An 18,861-nucleotide genomic window follows, 5' to 3' on the forward strand; every position below is an offset into this window, starting at 1 on the left:
CCAAATGCAATATGTAGAACTTATATGGAGCCTGATTTGAACATCAAGTATAAAGAGATATTTTTGAGAAAATTGAGAAATTTTGAAACATGAAATTGGTATTATATATTGAAGACTGCTGCTTTTTCAAGACATTTCCCCAAATTTATTTTACATTCCTTCCATACTAACTCCTCTCCTTGCATGTAGGCAGACTTGTGGCTGCTTTCATCAATAGTGACTTCTGAAGTCAGGTCATTAAAAGTCATGCGTTCTTTGCCTAGTAATCTTGGGTTACTCACTCATGAGAGGCCAAGCTCTATCTAGGAAGTTCAACTACTCGAGACTGTCATCTGGTAAGTATACACGTAGACACTTCATTCAACAGCCCAGATCATTCCACCTAAGGCAGGGTGCATATAAGTCAGTCTTGAATAATCTAGACTGGCTCATCACCAGGTGAGTACCATTGAGTAACCATACAGAGCAAAACAATCACTTAGCGGAGCACTGCCCAAATTTCTGACCCAGAGATTCATGAACATAATAACATGGCATTTGTTTCATAAGTATAGAATGGATGTTTTAATGGAGAATAGATGACTGGAAAAATTAATTGTAAAATTTTTTGTAGATGGGTAATGGTATTAGAGTTAGGAGAATGTATTTATTTATGAGAAATACAAATAATGTATTTAGGAGTGAAATAATGCCTGGGATTTGGATGAAGCATATATGACTAAATAATTATAATTGTTGGATCTATGTAATGTGGATAGAATAATTTATTGTATTATGCTCTACTTTTTTTTTGTTTGAAGAGTTTCTTTTTTGTTGTTTGAAGGACTCACAGGGACATGAGTAAAGATTTCTGTCAGAAAATTAAAGTGAGTAAGGGAAGACTATGGCTTCTTGTAATTTTAATCCAAATCCTAGAAGAAAGCAAGAATTAACATAGGATTTGAAAAAAAAGTTAAAAGATAGATTTAGGAAGAATAAAAGGTAGACTGAAAACTGGGAGATCAAAGAACCTTGACAGATATGATAAAATCACTTTGTACTGTAAATCTCCGTTTTATGTGGTGGTACCTCCCACCACTTTGTAAAATCATTTTGGGCAAGGACATTATCTTCACCTTTGTACTCCTAGGGGCCAGCATATTGCCTGGCATAATTTGGACACTCAGTAAATGTCACATAAAGGAAAAATAATGTTGGTGGAAATTGGAATTTTAAAAACTGTACATATTAGTTCAAAACCTCAATACTGAATCTATAGGGTAAGATCTACCATGTGTAAATGTCTGTATTCAGGGCTCTAAGCACTGGCTTGTTGGTGTGGATACTATGGAGATTCCAGATATGGCATTCAAACTGTACAATGCGTAACTGGAAAAGAGAAATAGAGAGAGAAATAAACATGGGAAATTAAAGTAACCTCAGCTCTCATTTAAAACAAATACAAATATATTTAAGCATATAATAACTTCTCAGCAGGTTTTAAAAAAACAAATATTGAGAGATCATTTTAGCTCTCAGAATAAACATTGAAAGATGAATCATGGTAATTATAGTCATCAACATTGACAATACCATTATTTATTGAATATCAGACGCTTTATAATCATGGTTGCTAATATACAACATCCTCTGTAAGGGGAAGTATTATTATTTTTATTTTACAGATAAGGAAATTAAAAGTCAGAGATTTAAGCATCTTGTGAAAAACCTCACATGCAATAAATAGGTCTGAAATGTGATAGGAACTACAGAGCTAACAACAGTTAGCAAAAACCAAGTTAATATTATCTCTATTTCTCCATGAGAAAAATGAGATACAGAATCATGCAGTTTATAAGTGGCTAGGATATGAGGTCTGCCTAATTTGCAAATACTTGCCAATAAAGTCAAATATGTAACCCTATCTGTGTTACCAGATTGAAAGATACTAATTTAAATATACATGCTCATAGTTGTAAATGTTTACGAAAAAGTCCTAGGAAAAGTGTGTCAGAGGAACTGATGGTACTTCCATATGAGGAAAAATAAAGGTTGTATAATGTATCATGAAAGACGTTGGCTTTCCTGAATCTGCTATGGTAATAGCTGAAATTAATTTCTCAAAAGTGCAAAATTTGGTAGAGCTTTTTGGAGGTTGAGAATATCCCTGTGAGAACAAGAGGAAATTAAAAAATATAAGAGAGATGATCAAGGGTAGAGAATCCCTTCTCACCGTTCCAGATGTCACAAAGTGGTGGTTCATGTTTAAAAAATGATATAAAGAAAATTCCCCAGGGAAGGAAGCGAGCCAACAGATTTGAAGAGCAAAATAGCTGCAGAAATGTTTAAAGGAGTACACAGACAGAAAACCAGGGTGAAGACTTGGAAGTAGAAATCTATAGAGAAATAACAGGTCTGTAAAGGTAGTCAGGGTGATGAGAGAAGAGAGGACGCCGGACAAAAGTAAAAGCACTTCCCACAGACACCTGAGGTTGCACAAGGAATCGAGACAGAATAAAGAGCAAAAAAGGCACAGGTAAAGTTGGCACTGAAGAAAAACAATGGCAATGCTTGTGTTGTCTGAATGATGACAGTGATATTTATAAAAGAACTTGGGAAACAGGAAAGGAAAAGGAACCTGAGCTGATGCAGGGTGCCAACAAAAGAATAAGGAAGTGATTTATTGGAAATGGTCACAGCTCAAGCACTGAGGAACTCAAAGAAGAAAGTGCTGTAATGACATATTGCAGTCAAATTAAGCACATTCTTAGATATTAATTATGACAATATTTGAAAATACTCATTACAATGGAATCTCTAGTTGGTTATTTTTTAAGAATTGAAAGATGTGTTTTAAAAGTTGGAAATCTATGAAAGTAGACATTGATTTCAAGATTTTTTGAAGCATAGCATAGAGGACATGTGATAGGTGTTGTGGCAGGAGGGAAAAAAGCTGTTGGCTTGGGGAGGCTAAGGAGACAGCATGCTGAAGGAGGAAAGTGGGAAGAACATTAATTTTATTTCAATGAAGCAAATGTTTGATCAGAAAAACAACAACACAAACAGTTTCTCTTCAAGACCATCTGTCTGAACATTGTTGAAATATGTGAAGACATTTCCCAACACCACCATCCGCAGCCCATACTCAGTGGTGGGAGAGAGTGTGTGAAGACTGTATACTTCGAGGTGCCAGAGAAATAAGACAAAACTACTTTTCCAGCTTCTGTGTGTGTGTATGATCTGAAAACTCTTTCTAAGAACTTATTTATTTTTTTATTATTATTTTGAGATAGGGTCTTTCTCTGTCACTCAGGCTGGAAGGCAGTGGTGCGACCCCCCAGGCTCAAGCAATCCTCATGCCTCAGCCTGCCGAGAAGTTGGGACTACAGATGCATAGCACAATACCTGGCTTTATTTACTTATTTATTTATTTAGTTAGTTAGTTACTTAGTTAGTTTTGAGATGGAGTCTCTCTCTGTCACCCAGGCTGGAGTGCAGTGGCGCGATCTTGGCTCACTGCAACCTCTGCCTCCTGGGTTCAGTGATTCTGCTGCCTCAGGCTTCTGAGTAGCTTGGATTACAGGCATGAGCCACCATGCCTGGCTAATTTTTGTATTTTTAGAAGAAACACGGTTTCACCATATTGGCCAGGCTGGTCTCAAACTCCTAACCTCAAATAATCTGCCTATCTCAACCTCCCAAAATGCTGGGATTACAGGTGTGAGCCACTGTGCCCTGCCTTATTTTTTATTTTACTTTTTTTTTTACTTTTTAACTTAAAATTTTTTAATTAATTAATTTTTAGAGACAGGGTCTTGCTGTGTTGCCCTGACTAATCTCAACTCCTGTTCTTAAGTGAGCCTCCCACCTTGGCCTCCCAAACTGTTGATATTACCGGTGTGAGCCACCATAAACAGACATATATATATATATATATAATTAATATTTTATTTATTTTCTTTTTTAGAGACAAGTTCTTTCTATGTTGCCCAGGCTTCCTTCAAACTCCTGGGCTCAAGCCATCCTCTTGCCTCAGCCTCAGTACCTGGGACCACAGGCACATGCCACTATGCCTGGCTAAAGACATTTTATAAGCAGATTCTTAGGAACTTTCAGGGAAGTAAAATACAAAAATGAAAACAGGATGCTAACGCTGAGTGTGAAATCAATTTTATTTAGTGCAGATGACACCACTCTTTGAATTACAGGAAGGGCACAAGGATGTACATAAATATAACTAATGTTCTCCAGAGACCTGAAGAAGAACAATTAAACAGATCAAAGCAGCAAAATCATAAACATGGGCACCAGATGCAAAAGTGGCACTATGACATGTAGAATTCAGAAACGAGCTCAAGGAGAATTATTGGAGTGCACTTTATAAAGGAGACAATTATGCAAAATAAAATAAGATATGGAAAAGGAAAAGAAAAATAAGTCAAGAAACTAAGGGGAAAGCTGGTATTGGAAAATAACACTAGGCTGACTGTGCGGCTTCCAGTGACAGCTTTTGTACCTTATGTCTATACGCTCACCTCACAGGTATATGGCACTTCTGGTACTGGATTTTTCAGATTCTACTGGAAAAGTAGGAAGGAGTTAAAAAAGGGCTCATATACCTGACTGAGGAAGAACTACACAATTTACTATTGTGTTTCCATGTTTCAAAGTGAACTGTAGCAAGACAGTGCTTTGGGAAATAAACTTCAAATTCTACCAGCTCATGTGAAGGAATGAGGGAGTGGGGGTGCTTCACTGAAGATAAAATATTTTTGAAGTAAGAAAAGGGCAAATTATGAAAAGGATATAGTGAAGTACATAACAGTGTAGAGTATAAAGCCTAAGACTTAAAAAGGAAAACTAGGAAAGGTATCACACTTAGAAATATCAAAGGCGATCTATATGTATAAAATAGAAATTGATGATCTTGAGGATGAAGATGTTAAAAAAGGTTTTTAAACATCTAAAGGAAGTAGTGGAACTGGGTCAAGGTAAAGATGTCTTTTTGGAATGAAGCAAACGTCTGGCTAAAACACATATAAAGTTCTACCCAAGAGAACTAGGTACAGAAGAGACCAATAAACACATATTCACTGACTATAAAAGGTTTGGGAGTCAGATGGTTCAGGTTATACAAATTATAGTTATAATAATGGCATATGCATACATGTATGCATATGCATGCATGTAAATATACATATATATGTTAGTGAATTGCATACATCTTCTTTCACATATTGAATTAGTCCATTTTCATGCTGATGATAAAGACACACCCGAGCTTGGGCAATTTCAAAAAGAAAGAGGTTTAATTGGACTTCCAGTTCCACATAGCTGGATAGGCCTTACAATCATGGCGGAAGGCAAGGAGGTGCAAGTCATGTCTTACGTGGATGGTGGCAGGCTAAAAGAGAGGGCTGGTGCAAAGAAACTACCGTTTTTAAAACTATCAGATCTCTTGAGACCCAATCACTATCATGAGAACAGCACGGGGAAGATCCACCCCTATAATTCAATCATCTCCCACCAGGTCCCTCCCACAATGCATGGTAATTATGGGAGCTACAAGACGAGATTTGGGTGGGGACACAGGGCCAAACCGTATCACATGTGTTGTTTGGTGTTTACACTAATCCTTCAGGCTGGAAAGACAGTTAGTTTAATTTTCATTTTGCAGATGAAAACACTGAGTTTCCAAGAAATGTATCAATATTTCTAAGAAACAAAATAGCTGTAATCCTCCACCTCACCAGCTTTACCTACTTGCAGACTTAGCCTACCTATTTCCCAGGGAAAAGCAAATCTGGGAGTGTATTAACCCAGTAATCACACCTGAGTGATACTCTGGGGGTGTGTGTGCCCACAAAGCTGCAGCTCTTTCCTCTAACCTTTCCTAGATTGATGAGTCTTTCTTTAGGCCTCAGTCCCAGCTGTAATTTTCTCTCCAGTTCTGTGATGAGCCTAGATCCTGCTTAGCTGGGTGTCTGCTCCCTTATCCAGGCATGGATGGCTTCTTATCTTTTGAGGGCTGGATCATGTGCCTGTCTACAAACTCTTGTTTGAGGTTCTCTTTAATGCAGACAGAGTGCTTAGAACAAAAACAGTGGAACACAACAGACAAGGAGTACTGCTGGTCACCCAGTATGCTGCATATTTTCATAGGGCCCACATTTTCCATGCCTTCTTGAACATAGCACATACATTTCGGGCTGTTGTCCTTGAGAGAAAGACAGTTAATTCCCTTCCCCATAAATAGCCCATGAGTACAGTTTATTCTGTGCCTTGGTGAATAAATGTCATTTATACAACAAATATGAGATAGAGACATTTATAGTGGCAGTGGAGGGAAGAAATGGACAAGCAACCATGGTGGAAGAACATGACTTGGGCACTTTATTGAGAGAGAAGGGTATAGAGAGAAAGTGATGTGGTAGGAGCAAAGAATTCACAAAAAAGCAGAAATGCTAGAACAATGCTACTCAAAGTGAGGTTAGTGGGACCATGCTTGCCTGCTGTTTGTTACAGGTTCATCAACTAGATAAGAAATTGAGAGTAGGTATTTAGAAATCAGTCAATCGAACTTAGATCGACTAAGTAAATGAGCAAAAGTAGACTCATTTGTTACATTGAAAACTTGAAAATCTAGGCCATACCATTCAGGACATAGACATGGGCAAAGATTTCATGAGGAAAATGCCAAAAGCAATTGCAACAAAAGTAGAAATTGACAAATGGGATCTAATCAAACTAAAGAGCTTCTGCACAGCAAAAGAAACTATCATCAGAGTGAACAGAGGGCCTATGGAATGGGAGGAAATTTTTGAAATCTATCCATCTGACAAAGGTCTAATATCCAGAGTCTACAAGGAACTTAAACAAATTTACAGGAAATAAAACAAACAACCCCATTGAAAAGTGGACAAAGGACATGAACAGACACTTCTCAAAAGAAGATATGCATGTGACCAACGAACACGTGAAAAAAGCTCAACATTACTGATCATTAGAGAAATGCAAATCAAAACCACAACATGATACCATCTCATGCAGTCAGAATGGCGATTACTAAAAAGTACAGAAACAACAGATGCTGGCAACGTTGCAGAGAAAAAGGAATGCATTTACACTGTTGACAGGAGTGTAAGTTAGTTCAACCATTGTGGAAGACAGTGTGGCAATTCCTTAAAGATCTGGAAGCAGAAATACCATTTGACCCCGCAATCCCATAACTGGGTATACACCCAAAGGAATAGAAATCATTCTATTATAAACATAAATGCACATGCAGCACTATTCACAATAGCAAAGACATGGAATCAACCCAAATGCCCATCAATGATAGACTGGATAAAGAAAATGTGGTACATTTACACCATGGAATACTATGCAGTGATAAAAAGGAACTAGATCATGTCCTTTGCAGGGACATGGTTGGAGCTGGAAGCCATTATCCTCAGCAAAATAACACAGGAACGGAAAACCAAACACCACATGTTCTTGATTAGTATTTTGCACAGCTTGGGGGTTTCTAATATGTATTTCTATTTATAATGCTAAATTGTACTTGAGAAAAAAGTTTGAAACATTTTTTCCTGCTCAGCTGTTATAAATGAGTGTCCATTTCTTCATACGCTTGTGAACAATGGGCACTATTACACTGATTTATACAAGAACAAGTCAAAGACTAAAAATTCAAGGAGAATGCGTGTGCATACTTTTCAATCATATTCTCACTGGCACTTCTCTCTCTCTCTCTCAGCATATTAGCTGCTATGTTCCGGGTGCTGGGCTCTGGTCTTTTGGTGACTCCTGGCCACTAGACTTTTCTGCAGTTGTCTTGGGGATTGAACAGAAGGTATTTCTGGGAAGAAAACGCTGGGGTTGAGGATGAGAGTGCAAGATCCTGCAGGTAGAGATGACCTAGGAGAAAGGCTGGTGGAAAAGTCTGAGGAGGTGGCAAGTTTGGAAGATCACAGGCAGAGGTCCGAAACTGAGTTTGTGGTTGCGAGAAAGCCTTCTGAAGAAAGAGGAATTAGATGAGGAATAAGCAGTTGCAGAGAAGTGGTCCTGAAGGCAGCAATACTGAAAACAGGTTTCCTAGCAGAACTCCTTGAACTTAGAGGTAACTAGGGCAAGAAAACAAGTTCTGCATCTGCTTGTGTATTGTTATTTATAACATGGAGCAGTGCTTGGAATTTTACCAAGAGAAAATCTACTATGGCCAACATGTACCTTATTTTCCAGTATAAATGAACAGAAATGGTGTGGGGATATTAATCAACCACATATTAATGCAAATAAATGTGTGCCTGTTGCTTTTTTTCCCCCTAAGAGACATAAAATAATTTAGTCTTAAAAGAGGGAAATTGTATTGGTCTGGGTTTACAATTCTTTGGGATGTGGATTACGTTGGAATATCAGAGTTCCTCTTTCTTGGTCCCAAAGTAGAGACCTGAGGAAATATATTGGACATAGGGGAAGGAGAACACCAACATTTGTAAGAGGACTGGGGACTGGGACTGGTGTTGCCAGGTTGACATACCTTATTTCCAAATAAGGTTTCACCTGAGGTTGTGGCTTAGCAGAAAATGAGAAGAAAACTGCATCCTCCTTAAACTTTCTGGACAGCTACTCCTACCACTCCAACTTCAGGTTTTGACCTTTATCACATTCATTTCACTATAAATCATTTACATGATCTTTTTGGTGAAGGCTTGGTCTCTACCATGTGTAATGAGCATTCTGTGGAAAAACATCTTCAAACATCACATCAACAGATATATTTTGTCTGTCCTTGATATTTACAAATAGCAGTTCTAGTTGCTAATGGCATTATAGTGAAAACAATTTAAAAGTCCCTTCCAATAAACAAGAAATTTTCAGTCTAACTTAGGGGCAGACTCAATTATAATACAATCCATACTAAAATATGGTGGGGATTTATAGTGGCAGGGAACACCAGAAAATAATGTGAAACCATTGGTTCACAAATCAAATCTCAGGATATAATTTCACCAAAAACTAGTGTCTGAAGTATTTGTGTGTGATTTGAAAAATAGGACACCATACTAATTCAGGGTTTAACTATATTTTTTCTTTTTTTGAGATGGAGTCTCGCTGTCTCCCAGGCTGGAGTGCAGTGGCGCGATCTGGGCTCACTCTAAGCTCCCCCTCCCGAGTTCACGCCATTCTCCTGCCTCAGCCTCCCGAGTAGCTGGGACTACAGGCGCCACCACCAAGCCCGGCTAACTTTTTTTTTTTTTTTGGTATTTTTAGTAGAGACGGGGTTTCACCGTGTTCGCCAGGATGGTCTCGATCTCGACCTCGTGATCCGCCCGCCTCGGCCTCCCAAAGGGTTTAACTATTTTTATTGGAAGAATATAAAGAAGTCATCTATTTCTTTTCAGCCATTACCAAATAATTAATTTTTTAACTGAGAGGCATTACTGAGGATCATATTTAGATCATGTTCACACAAAGGTGTAGAGATTACCTATTTGCAAACAAATCTAAGGTTCTTTCAACACACACACACGCACACACACACAAACACACTTCCATTTTCTAACCACTTTCTTTGTCATTGGCTGTAGTTGTTTTGAGAAATAATTTCTTAAAAGTGAATATCTTTCTAAAATGGGTTAAAAACGAAGGAATGATGCTGAAGGGGAATGACAAAGATGAGTAATTATTTGAGAGGGGGGCTTTTGGCATCGTAAGTAGACACATACAATGCAGGGAAACTAAAATTTTCAATGTCCTTTTGGAAAGAAAATTTTTCATTTTGTGATGTTTCCTTCACTGTGATCCTTATCCCTCCCTAAAGGCTAAACCTATAAATAGATTCAAAGGATGGTGGTTTCTGCACCAGCATCAAACTAAGCTTGGGTTCTTTGTAATGATTTCAGAACCATTGGTTATGATCCTCTCTATGTGTATGTGCATGTGTATCTGCCTGTGTGCTAGAGAGAAAGAAAGAGAAAGAGACAGAAAGAGACAGGGAGATGGAGATGGAAAGAATGAGATTGTTTTGTTTATAAACTCGGAAGCAGTGTGTCTCTGGGCCCTAACTTTTTATTGTTATTTTATTTTTCTTCTTTGCCATATCAAGTTATTTAATTGCTTCTCTTTCGTCTGTGATACCTGTAATACATGCCAGCATATCTATTAACACTTACTCATTTTTAAAGGTGGCAAAGTTACTAAATATGCAAGGCCTCATAGCTTAGATAGCAGCTGGCTTATACTGCATCCAGCAAATGGACCTGCACACCTGTGAGTACTTAATAGACTCTTTTCCCCCTAGATTTAAAAATCATTCCATACCAAAATATTTGGTATTTGGAAACTCATTTTAAGGTTACCACTGAAAATCATGGAATCTATATGCATCACCTTCTGAATAAAATAAGCCAGGATGTGTTATCATTTCTGTTAAAGTGGAAATCCCTAAGAAATAAAAAATTCAAGATTTCCTTCTGTAAAATTGATTCATTGAAATTCTGAGGCTGAGTTTGCATGATTTAATTTCTTTACAGATACACAAATAGATATTTATAATGATCCTCCTCTTTCAGCTTCCCTATCTAAGGGGGAGAAGTTTCCAGACAAGCGTGTAAGCATATTGGTCAATCTGGCTGGATTGTTTTCCTCCAGCAATGGGCAATTTTAATTTCCTATCACATTTATAGTCATCATGTTTGCGAAAGGGCAAAAGAGTTTAATGAAATCATTATAATTTCATTCAAATGATATATATTTTAAAAGCTCAATTAAAGAAACAGATAACAGGGTACCACATTTTATTTTGCCTTATGGAGACCATTGCTCTGTAGCACCTGTAAAGATACTGAAAAAACACAATGCTAAAATGAACGTGAAGTCACTACCATCACTGAACATATCTATAAAGTCAATTTATTATGAAGATAAATGATGTTTTATTGAAAATGCATTCCTTATTTATTTAATGCATTTTTTAAATCAAATTCCTGACAGTTTTAAGGTAACATAACAAAGTGGTTACCAAAGAGTACTGTAATTCGGCTGAAATATTACCACTTACTTGGTTTTGAACAAACTAATAAACCTCTTTAATCAGTGCTTTCTTCATCTGTAAGGTGAACATAATGATATAACTAGCCCCACCATGATGGGGCAAATGACATAAGTAACATAAAATCACACTGACTGACATCTATAATAAGACCTTAATACATTTTCTCTATTATCACTATTACTATTGTTACTATTGTTATTATGTTATATCCTTTAGAAATATGGAACATTCTGGGAGGCCAAGGTGGGCGGATCACGAGATCAGGAGATCGAGACCATCCTAGCTAACACAGTGAAACCCCGTCTCTACTAAAAAATACAAAAAATTAGCCGGGCGTGGTGGCGGGCGCCTGTAGCCCCAGCTACTCGGGAGGCTGAGGCAGGAGAATGGCGTGAACCCGGGAGGCGGAGCTTGCAGTGAGCCGAGATCACGCCACTGCACTACAGCATGGGGGACAGAGCGAGACTCCGACTCAAAACAAACAAACAAACAAACAAACAAACAAACAAACAAACAAATATGGAACCTTCTAGTATGAGTAAGACACTTGCTCACTTCTCAATTCCTTGGTGTCCAGGTGGGAAAGCAGAAAAGATTATGTTAACATTGTACCAATCTGATCTGCTCTAAACATTTTATCTATATTAACTCATTTATACTGTCAATGATTATGTTAGGTAGGTTTCATGAGTATTCCTGTTGTACAAATGAGGAAATAGTGGCTTCATAGGATAAACGGTTGCTCATAGTTACATGGCTAGCTAGAGTTTTGCTGGGATGTGACTCCAGGCAGTTTTGTTCTAGAGTCATTATTTTTTTCTTTTCTACAGCTCTACAAGTGTATATACACTTCCAAAGAATATTTAAATCCTTGAACAAAAATGCCACCTAAGAAAATATGAAATACTTCAGTCTGTCTATCAGTGCTCACTTCCTGTCTAGAAACCTTCAAGTGAGGAACACAATTCTAGAAATGGTGGTCCTCAACCGTGTTCAATTCTTTTCCCCCAGTAATAATCAGGCATGAGGACACCTTCCTGTGTGTGCAAAACCTCTCACATTTTTCAGTGTGATAAGCAGTTTCTTCACCTTGAACAATTATTCCAGTGTTCTTTTCCCAGGAGAAGCAAAATTATTGCCAGCATTCAGCTATCATCTTTTCACAAAACACTATTTCTCTTTTAGGCTCCAGCACAATTGAAACATGTTCTTCGCCTAAGTCATTTATGGAACATCTGCTTTCGGTTTAGCATCAGGTAAGAAAATAAGAAAAATTCAGTGCTACTATCACTGCTTTCAGGAAGCTTACAACCTTTTAAACAAATATGCAACCATAGTGTATGGCCCTTTTATGGAATTTTGGAAGATGAATAATGTCTGTATATGAATAATGTCTGTATATAAAAATGTATGTACATATATATGTACATACATATACAATATACAATATGTATGTTTGTTTTGGAGACAGACATTATTCATCTTCCAAAATTCCATAAAAAGTTTATACATTATGTATGTATATATGTGTATATATATTCACATACACACAATTATAATATTTGGTTATACATATAGTAAAGAATGCTATCCATTTTAAAATTATTTTCTGCCTTCCAGTCAATGATAAGAATCCAGACATATTCATTTAAATAGGGGGAGAGGGACACTTACAATTCCTATTTCATCTTTACAGATACAATGTATTTCTTTGGAATTGACAGGGGAAACAAAGCGAAGAAGAATGACACCGAAGAATCAAAAAACATGAGCATGGCCAGACGCGGTGGCTCACGCCTGTAATCCCAGCACTTTGGGAGGCCAAGGCAGTGGATCACGAGGTCAGGAGATCGAGACCATCCTGGCTAACACGGTGAAACCTCGTTTCTACTAAAAAAAAAAAAATACAAAAAATTAGCCGGTCGTGGTGGCCGGTGCCCGTAGTCCCAGCTACTCGGGAGGCTGAGGCAGGAGAATGGCGTGAACCCGGGAAGCGGAGCTTGCAGTGAGCCGAGATCATGCCACTGCACTCCAGCCTGGGCGACAGAGCGAGACTCCGTCTCAAAAAAAACCAAAAGAACAAAAAAACAAAAAACAAAACATGAGCATAAGACCCATCAAGATTATAGACACATACTTTCCTAAAATTAAACATTAAGCAGAATAAAAATAATCCCAGATTATATGGTCTGACACACCAGAAGAAATAAAAAGCTAAGGAATTAGTTAAAATCTGTGCAAAATAAAAAGGCACTATGAATAGAAAAAGCACTATTACTAGTAAAAATAATGGTAATGAACTCTGGTGTCTAAAATATTGAACTAAATAGTTAACAATAGCATATACTTTAAGAGAGAGTGATTGGGATTTACAGGTTCTTAATCTTGCTAATGTCAGGAGTAAGGTAGAGATAATGTTAGCAGAGATTTTGATAAATATGTATATTAAAATCTGTAGGGTAATCACTGAAACCAAAATGGTGGATATAATTTATCAAATAATAGCAAACAAATCAAGTGAAAAATTACCAGATTAAGGCTGGGCATGATGGCCTACACCCAACAATTTGGGAGGCTGAGGTGGGTGGATCACTTGAGGTCAGGAGTTCGAGACCAGCCTGGCCAACATGGTGAAACACCATCTCTACTAAAAATACAAAAATTAGCCAGGCGTGGTGGTGGGTGCCTGTAATCCCATCTACTTGGGCAACTGAGGCATGAGAATCGCTTGAACCCAGGAAGCAGAGGTTGCAGTGAGCCAAGATGGTGCCACTGCACTCCAGCCTGGGAGACAAGAGTGAAACGCTATCTCAAAAAAAAAAAAAAAAAAATTAACAAATTAATTCATAAAAGGCTAGCGAGCATGAAAAACAAAAGAGAAAAAAATAGCATTCAGCTATCAGAAGTTTGGGTCTAAAGGAAATAAATCTGTTAAATCCAGTAGTCAGACTCCTCAAACTTTGGCCTGCCTCTCCCAGATGAGATTATACCAAAACCAACCTAATTATTACTAAATTATTTGGTCAATTTGGAATTGAAAGGATGAGGAAGAAAATACAACTAAATGGAATTGTACGCCCAACATTATACACTAAAGTCAATTCCAGTTTGGGATAAAGAAAAATCTAAAAAATGAAAGTATCAACTTTTAGAAGTCATTTCATGGGGACATATTTATAATTTAAAGACAGCAAAAAAAAAAAAAAAAAAAATTGACACAAAACAAACAAAAAAGGAAACCTCTACTATATGAGTATATAAATTGAAAGTTATTTATCAAGGACTGTAAAAAACAAAAACAAGAATCTCAAATTGTGAGAAATTATTTTCCGTGCATAAAAATGACAAGTGAATATTATTCAGCATGTATGACAAAAGCTTCACAACTACTAAAGGAAAGAAAAAAATTATAAAACACAAACAAAGACTCAAACTGCAGTTAACAGAAGGGAAAATTTGAATTTTTATCAAAAAACTAAAAATTACACTCAAATGTAATAGCAATATGAAAATACAAATTAAAATCATAAATGTGGCACCATTTTACATGTAACCACATTGTTATAAAAATTCATAGCCTTCAAATATCAAATAGTGGTGATGTGAAATGACAGAACTTTCATATATTGCTCACAGGCGGGACTCCAAATAAGTACAAACACTTTGGAAAATTACTGATATTACTTTTAAAAGTTAATAACATATAGGTACAAGGACTAGAAATTCTAATCTTCAATCTTTATCTGTATATGTATATGTATATGTATTCCAAGACATACATATTTTCATAGGAGTATGTATCAGCCCATTCTTACACTGTTATAAAAAGAAATATCTCAGTATGGGTAACTTATAAAGAAAAGAGTGTGTCTCACGGTTCCACACGCTGTACAGAAAGCATGATGCTGGCATCTGCTCAGCTTTTTGGGGGGCCCTCAGGAAACACAATCATGGTGGAAGGTGAAGAAAGGAGAGGCAAACAGGTTTTATATGGCTGGGGCAGGAACAAGGAGGGGGGAAGGTGCTACACATTTTTAAACAACCAGATCTCATGAGAGCTCATTCACTATCATGAGAACAGCACAAAGGGGGAAATCCTCTCCCATTATCCAATCATTTCCCACCAGGCCCTGCCTCCAACACTGGGGATTACAATTTGACATAAGATTTGGGCAGAGGCACAAATCCAAACCATATCAGAGTACTTTTTGTAATAGTAAAAAATCCAAGAAAAATCTTAAATGTCCATCAGCAGTAGAATAAACAAATAAATTGTGTTACAACCATACAATATAATACTCTATAGCAATATAGATGAAGACCTCAGCTACCTGTAATAACATTGAGGAGAGAACCTAAAGTTTAAGAACCTTAAGTGGAGCTAAAAAAGCAAATTTCAGGTAATTATATAGAATGTATTTTGTTTGAATACATTTTAGAAGCATGGGAAATAAATGATTAGTTGTTTAAAAACTTAAAATGAATAATAACATTTTTCTAAAGCAAATAAAAAATACATCCAAAATTTAAAATAGATGTGACCCATGAAGGGGAAAGTGAAGAGATAAGGGGAGGAGGATGAGAACAAAGATGTTAAGAGCAATGAGACCGATCTTTCTTGTAAACCGAGTAGTTTACATGTAGGAGTTTATTAGTGTTCTTTGTACTTTGTACCTCATTTTTTAATGAATATGGCTTAAATAATACAAATTCACTTTAAAAATAACTGTTTTCATGTGACTAAAAAGAGAATATAAAAAATGCCCTAAATGAAAAAGAAAATCTTTATGTTTCAAGATTTAATGTATTTTAATGTGAAATATTATATAATATAATTAAATGTATATATTTAATTTATACAGATTGTCAATTCTACTACATTGATTGCCAAAATGCTACATATATATGAGAATGTATATATTTGAAAGTTAAGTTATGCAAGTTCTGATAATGCATTTTTTATTACATCTGTGTGCAAAAAGGAACTGCCACCCTCTTTAGATTTTAGCTTAAGATATAAAAATTTTAGATAACGCCTAGCTTGAATCTGATTAATGTGGTTTTCAAAGACATTCTGCCTCATTCCACGTAAACATTTCTAATACAGAGATTCTCATAATTTGTATACAATTTAATATAATGCCCGCTCTCAGAATTCTGAAATATCCAAGGCCAGAGCAATAATTTAAATTATTACTGCTATAGCAACTGATTTGCTTTCTGACTGAACCCCAGAGCTGGGTGGAATCCCACTTGTAGACTTCATTTTCTCTAGTATTTCTCTACAAATGAATTAATCTCAGTTTGAAATTTCTATCTTTCTCTCTGGTTATAACTCCATGAGAACAGGCTCTTTGCTGTTCTATTCACCCAGGGTCTAGCACAGTGTCTGATAAGTAGTAGATATTTGAGAACTGTTTATTAAAAGAACAAATAGATTATTGATCACAAGTTAGTGTACAGAGAAAAGGCAAAGATAAAGGACAACATTTCAAAAGTCATATAAAGTACTAATTATTTCTACTATTTAATGCTTAAGTGCCCACATGCTTTCAATAAGATTCATTTATTTTGATTAAATTGAATTTTATTTTTTATTTGATAGTATATTTACATGAGTCAAATCTCAGTAAAAAATATATATTTAGAAAACTTGATTGTGCCCATTTCCTTCTCTACCAAATTTCTCCCCTTCTATTCCCTAAAATGATTTCTTTCCTAATGCTTAAGAGAGTCTTCCAGTGTTTCATGAAACGAATATGAAAATATACTTATTACCTCCCTTTAGATATATAAAATTAGATATTCCATTTACACTCTTCCACTCCTTACTTTCATCTCTTAAAAATATACCCTGGACATGGTGTGCACCTATAGTCCCAACTGCTGGGGGACTGGGGCAGGAGGATAGCTTGAGCCCAGGAGTTCAAGGCTATAGTGTGCCTGTGAATGGTCACTATACCTCAGCCTGGACAATATGCTCTGGAGATTGCTCCATATTGGCACAGTGAAACCTACCTTAATCATTTTTATAAATACATATCATTCCATTGTGTGAATTTACAGTATCTAATTGAATTCATCCCCTTGTGTTTTTTCCAGTCTTATACTCTTAACAATGCTCTGGTGATGTGCAACCTTGTCCATACATCATTTTTGATGTGTGCAGGCATGTCTAGATGATAAGCTCCCAGAGGTGGAATTGCTGTGCCAAAGGGTATATGCATTAGCAATTTGAATGATACCACTCCACAGCAATTGTACTATTTTGTGCTTCCACAGTGTGCTATTAATCCAGGTCTTCCAAGAAACAAATGCCAAGATGGTATTAAACATGAAATGATTTTAATTGTTTACATGGCTTAAAGCAAATAAAGAGGGTGCCAGCTAAGGCTGAAAAAGTCTTCAGTGATATAAATTTTACCACACTTAAAGAGAGAGAGGAAAAGTTCAAGTGGAAGCTCCTACTCAGCCATGCTGTCTGAGGAAGATTTGGCAAAACCATCAGAATATCCTTGAGCCAAAGTCAGCCAACAGAAATTCCACCTTTCTCCAAAGAATGGATCTGCTTTACTATTTTGCTTGGTCTTATTGGTAGGAAGCAGCCAGGGGAACTGAAAGAGCAGCAGCAATATAATGCAGCTGAGTTCTTCCTAGTTGGAAGTTTGCTCTGTGTGTAAGACAAAGGCAAATATAAAATCAAAGGCCTAATTCTTCCTGTTGAAAATGGGAGAAGAGGTTTCCCTCCTCTACTTTTTCTTTTACAACATTATCTTCTTAGATTACTTTTAATTATAAATATTTTCCAATTTATTTGAAATGTATACAAATATTTTCAAAGACTGTATTGACTTTTTTCCAGCTTTGTGACCTAGTAATATCTTTCTCGAGTGCATGAAACATCTCGGAAATGCAAACATCAAGGAAGATAGTAATCCTTCCTTCCAGTTTCTGTGTGAGGGTTGGAGGCTGACTTTGGTGGTGATCTTGCTCCAAATTGTAGAACTACATCCTGTCATGAAGAGAAGTTTGTCTTCTCGATAAAGCCGAGTAGCTAACAGAGATGGTCACCCCACTTACCAGGTAAAGTTAAGTTATTTATTAGTATGAATAATGTGTGACAAATGGTGTTGTCCAGTCCTCTTCCTGGAAGACTAGTTATTGTTTCTCTGGAAAACATGTCTGTAATTGGTTGTATCTTCTTGGCTCTTTAAGAGGGTGAAATTTGTTTCTGTCTTTGCAATCACTTAGTGGACTGCCTGTGATGCACATCACTTTCTGTTTTAATGCCTTCTCCACAGCGAAAGTGTTTTCTTTGTCTACTACTTTGTGGAATAGATTTCTGGGTTGAGAGATTTTACTTTCATTTATATTTCCTCAATAGATACAACAGGCAGGTATTGGTGTCAGTTTACCTATAGAATCATGAAAGTGCGCTGTCAAACTTTTCACTTAATTTTTCTAAGTGCTCGGTTTTCCGTCCATTAGATGGGCGTGATTATACTTGAATGCTGACCTACAACATTGTGTGCTGTGGAGAGGCTTTGAAAATCAAACAGCTTTGAAAATACAAAGCACTGCATGGATGTAAGTTTATTAAATTCTGTTTTCATCAACATTCAGTTGAGGGTATCACTTCAGAAACATAAGATTTATTATTATCAATGCTCAGAATAGCATGAAGTATACTGGAGAGATTTATATACGATAAGTTTAGCACACTATGTTTACAACATACCCCAAAAAAGCACACTTGTTAGCACTTCAATTTAACATGAATGGAATTTGCATGAATAGATCGGGGGAAGCATTGAGTCCCTAGT

The 18,861-nt window shown here is 36.6% G+C and overlaps 1 long non-coding RNA gene across 2 annotated transcripts; it reads left to right on the forward strand.

Annotated features, from left to right (window-relative positions):
• Positions 1-246: 246 nt before the first annotated feature.
• LOC131383195 (uncharacterized) lies at positions 247-12,850 on the forward strand. 2 transcript variants are annotated; one of them, XR_009213016.1, is made up of 3 exons: positions 247-335; positions 12,224-12,294; positions 12,763-12,850. It is a non-coding gene; the product is annotated as an uncharacterized LOC131383195 (long non-coding RNA). The 2 variants fall into 2 exon arrangements; XR_009213015.1 differs by having other exon boundaries at positions 12,735-12,765.
• Positions 12,851-18,861: the final 6,011 nt, after the last annotated feature.

The sequence above is a fragment of the Hylobates moloch genome, unplaced genomic scaffold (genome assembly GCF_009828535.3).
Source record: "Hylobates moloch isolate HMO894 unplaced genomic scaffold, HMol_V3 SCAFFOLD_4, whole genome shotgun sequence".
NCBI lineage: Eukaryota > Metazoa > Chordata > Mammalia > Primates > Hylobatidae > Hylobates > Hylobates moloch.